The following is a 5120-nucleotide window of genomic DNA, read 5'->3' on the forward strand; positions in this document are numbered from 1 at the left end:
TCCTTGATTATAGCAACTCGAGGTTTGAATTTGTTCTTCAGTTCCTTGAGCTTAAGAAATGATGGACGAATTCTGCCCTTTTGATTTTCTGACTCTAGCTCCTTGCACATTTCATTGTAATATTTTGCTTTGTCATTCCGTGCTGCCTTTTGGAATCTTCTGTTCAGCTCTTTGGTGTCTTGAATTCTTACTTGTGCTTTGGCTTCTCTACATTCCAGTGCAATCTTAAGAGTTTCCTCTGACATCTATTTTGGTCTTTTCTTCCTCTTCTGTCTTTGTAATGACTATAGTCTTCCTGGATGATACATTTAACATCCTCCCACAACTCGTCTGGCCTTCGCTCATTAGTGTTCAAGGCCTCAAACCTGTTCCTGAGATGATTCAGAAATTCAGGTGGGATGAAATTAAAGTTATATTTTGATTCCTGTGGATTCAGTTTAATTTTCCTCATCTTCAGAATACTACCAATGGGAATTTACACGTTCAAGGCAATCCAAAAGCAAATAACAATTCCATTCTTCAATGAGATAGAAAAGACAATCTCCAATTTCATTTGGAATCTAAAAGGCCCAGAATAAGCAAGGTATTCCTTACAAAGAGAAACAAGTTAGGAGGCATCTCATTCCCTGATTTCAAATCCTACTACACTGATGTGGTGGTCAAGACAGCATGGTCCTGGTACAATGACAGACACTTAGATCAATGGAATAGGATTGAAAATCCAGAAATCAGCCCATCTACCTATGGTCAACCTATATTTGACAAGGAGGTGAAATCTGTTAAGAGGGGAAATGACAGCTTTTTCAACAAATGGTGCTGGCAAAATGGAAAACTATCTGCAGAAACTCAAGCAAGGTCCACACCTCACTCCATACACAAAAACCAATTCAAAGTGAATTATGTACCTAGGACTAAAACAATGGACTGTAAACTTCACTAAAGAAAAGCTTGGAAGAACTCTAAAAGTCCCAATCCTCAACATTAACAGACTTCCTAGCAACCTGGAAAATCTACAACCAGGAGAGAATAAAATAGATAAATGGGACCTTTTACGAATTAAATACCTATGCACATTCAAATTCTTCTCCAACAGGGTAAAAAGGGTAGCCACAGATTTCAAAAAAATACTTGGTAATGACATGTCTGACTTATATCTAGAATTTAAATACATAATACTCGAGCACCACAACAAGATAAATGTAAATAACCCAGTTGAAAAATGGGCACAGGATATGAACAGATACTTCACCAAAGAAGACTTTCAGAGGGCAAACAAATACATGAAGAAATGTTAAAAATATCTTTAAGAGAGATGCAAATCAAAACAACTATGAGATATCATCTCAGCGCAGTAAGAATAGCAAAATTTAACAGAACAACAAACAGCAAATGCTGGTTAGGTTGTTAAAAAACTGGAACCCTTATTCACTGTTGGTGGGATTACAGGATGGTGCAACCACTATGGAAGGCTATATGGTGCTTTCTCAAAAATTTGCAAATAGAAATACCATTTGACCCAGCAATTCCACTACTGGGAATTTACCGTAAAGAAACCATAATTTCCACCAAAGCTGATATATGAACACTCATGTTTATTGTGGCTTTGTTCACAATAGTAAAGAGCTGGACATCAACAAAGGAATGGATAGAGAAGCTGTGGAATACTGTGCAGCATTGGAAAACAAGGAACTCATGAAATATTATGCAAAATGGATTTCCCTGGACGATATTATGCTGAAAGAAATATCTCATTCACAAAAAAAAGAATATTGCATATGGCCACTGTTGTAAAATAAGACAGACATTAGGGTTGAGGGAAGACAGAAACAGAGGAGAGGAATGATGGATATGGCATTGAAACAGATGAGAGAGAGAACTGTTTATTAGGGATATATGAATGGGTATTTTTCTCATTACAGAAGTCCAGAGTGAAGGCGGAATAATGCAGTGGACTTGGGGGGAGGGTTTGCATAACAATGAAAGATTTTTTCTTTTCCTTTTCAAGGAGGAGAGTGAATTGGGAGGAAGGCTGGGCAGGGAGAAAAGTGAAATCATGAATGACTGGAAACCATAAATCTCCGTAAACTATCATTAAAATTAACAAAAAAAGCAAATTATGAAAATTTTCCAGCCAAAACCATGCAAACAAGAACAAATCGAATGGCACATTCAAAATTCTGAAAGAAAACAACTACCATCTGACAATTCTGAGCCTAGCACAAGTCTCCACCAAATATTGAGGAGAAAATGGAGCGTTCTTAGAAATGAAAGAACTAAAGGAATCCTTAAAACCAAGATCAACTTCACAAGAAATACCAAAGAAAGTCCTTCACACAAAAATAACACAGGAAAGGGAGTGGAAAAAAGTAACCACAACAATACAATAAAAGAACTCAACAAAATGAGAGCAATGGAATCTAACCTATCAATAATTTTACTGAATGGGAATGGATTCAATTAATAGTTAACAGAAAAACTACTGTTTTGATAAAAACTCACATCCATTAATATGCTGCATGTAAGAGACTTACCTGAGAAGCTATGATAAAGATGAACTAAAATCAAACAGTGGGAAAAACATGCCAAGTGAATGGCAACTACAAAAAACAAAAACAAAAACCAAAACCAAACCCAACAAAAACAAACCCAACCCAAAACAATAACAAAAAACAAAACAAAAAGCTAGAAGTGGTAGTATTATCCTTGGATCAAATATACTTCAGGATAAAAATCAGCATAAGAGACAAGGAAGAAAATAAGATAATGCTTAATCAGTCAATAGAACAAAAGGATGTAACCCTAATATGTACATACCTAATGGTAGAACTGAAAAATACAGAAAACAAATGTTAATAGAACTGAAGACGGAGATAGACAACATTACAATAGTAATAGGGACTTTAGTACACCACTCTCAATGAAAGGATGATTAGTAATAAACTAAAAAAAAGAGTTGAAGAATTAAATGACATAATTAACCAACTATAAATATATTTACAGAGTACTGCACCCAACAAAAATCCAATACACTTTTTTCTCCAGCATGCATGGAACATTCTACAGAATAGATTAGAAAGAAGTGTTAGATAATAAAGAAAGCCTCAACAGAGCAAAAAAATATAATACTGGAACACTATAAAGTATCTTCTCGGACACAATACTATAAAGTTAGAAATCAATAAGAGGATAAAAGAGAAATACACACACACACACACACACACACACACACACACACACACAGAGAGAGAGAGAGAGAGAGAGCTAAAGAACAGCCTGCTAGATCACTTTTGGAAAATAGAATAAATTTAAAAAATGAAATTAAAAAATTTCTAGAAAGAAATAAGGATGAAAACACAACATACCCAAACCTCTATGATACAGCAAATTGAGCAATTCATAGCAATAAGTAAATGCATCTAAAAGGAAGAAAGAACAAAAATTACACCAAAAAAATGGAATAGAAAATTAAAAAAAAAACAAAAACAATTGAAACTATAAACAAGACCAGGAGTTGGTTCTTCAAAAGGGTCAATAAAATTGACAAACAAGTTGAAAAACCCAACAAATGAAAAGAAATAAAAGCCACAAATAGCTCAAAAAAGAATTTAAAAGGGCAATGCTACAACAAAACCAAGTGATACCATAATAATAATAACCGAATATTAGGAAAAGTTGTACCACAACAAGCATGAAAATCTAGAGGAAATGGACAAGTTCCTAGAAACTCTCATCACACACAAAACAAATACAGACTGAAATAGAATTCTTGAACAGACTTATCACAAAAGAAGAAATTGAAGCCGTTAAAAAATCCTCTCAAAAAATACTCTGGACCAGTCAGCTTCACAGGTGAATTCTACTGACCATTCAAAGAACTGTCACAAATCTTTCTTACATTACTTCAGAAAATAAAAAAATAAGGAATACTCTCAATCACATTTTATGAATGAACTATAACCTTGATATCAAAACCAGATTAAGATACTACTAAAATAAAAAAAATCTGTAGACCAATCAATGTCCCTAATGAACACAGATGCAAAAATTCTCGCCAATATAATCCAACAACACATCAAAAGACCATGATCAAGTTGGATTCATAACAGACACACAAGGATGGTTAAACATAAGAAAATCAATTAATGTAATCCATCACATCAATAAAATAAAGGACAAGAGCTACATGATTATCTCAAGTGATGCAGAAAAAAATTGTTAACAAATCCAACATCTTTTTCTAAAAAAAAAAAAAAATCCAGCACACTTTTCTGATCAGCGTACTCAGTAAATAAGACTAGAGGGGAATTTCCTCAACATAGTTAAGAGCATATATGCTAAACAAATAGTCAACCTCATCCTCATTGCAGAAAGTTTAAAGGCATTCTCATTGTGAAAGGGATCAGTCAAGGATGCACATTATTTCTACACCTATTCAATATCTTTTTGGAAGTCCTTTATTGTTGTTGTATGTGCCCTCAAGTTGACTATGATCCAGTGATCCGATGGACAAGGGATCTGAACCGTGCCCTTTCCTTATCATCCTCATCATCTCTGAAATACTTGAGCATGTTGTAACAGTCACTATGTCAATCTATCTTGTTACTGTTACTCTCTTACTCTGATCCACCCTCTATCTTTCCAAACATGATGCCTTTTTCCAAAGACTAGCTCATCCTAACAACATGCCTGAAGTATATGAGATGAAGTTTCATCATCCCTGATTCCAAGGAGCACACTAGTTGCACTTTCTCCAAGACCTATCCATTGGGATATTTAATAATCTTCTCCAATACCACAAATCAAAGGCATTGATTCTTCTGTAATCCTTATTCATTGTTCAACCTCTAGATGTATAGCAAGCAATTGAAAAGGCCATGGCTTGGATCAGGTGTACATTAGTCCTTAAACTGACATTGTTGCTTTTTAGCAGTTTGGAGAACCCTAGCTAAAGTAATAAGGCAAGATAAGGAAATAAGTGGCATCCAAATTAACAAAGAGGAAGTAAGACTATCCTTATTGGCATGTAATATGACATTGTACATAGAAAACTCCCAAAACTCATTAAGAAAAATTCTGGACCTGGTAGACCAATTCAGAAGATTGGCAAGATGCAAGATAAA

Source organism: Elephantulus edwardii, unplaced genomic scaffold (assembly GCF_000299155.1).
Source record: "Elephantulus edwardii isolate Elephantulus edwardi_28Jun2011 unplaced genomic scaffold, EleEdw1.0 scaffold00083, whole genome shotgun sequence".
NCBI lineage: Eukaryota > Metazoa > Chordata > Mammalia > Macroscelidea > Macroscelididae > Elephantulus > Elephantulus edwardii.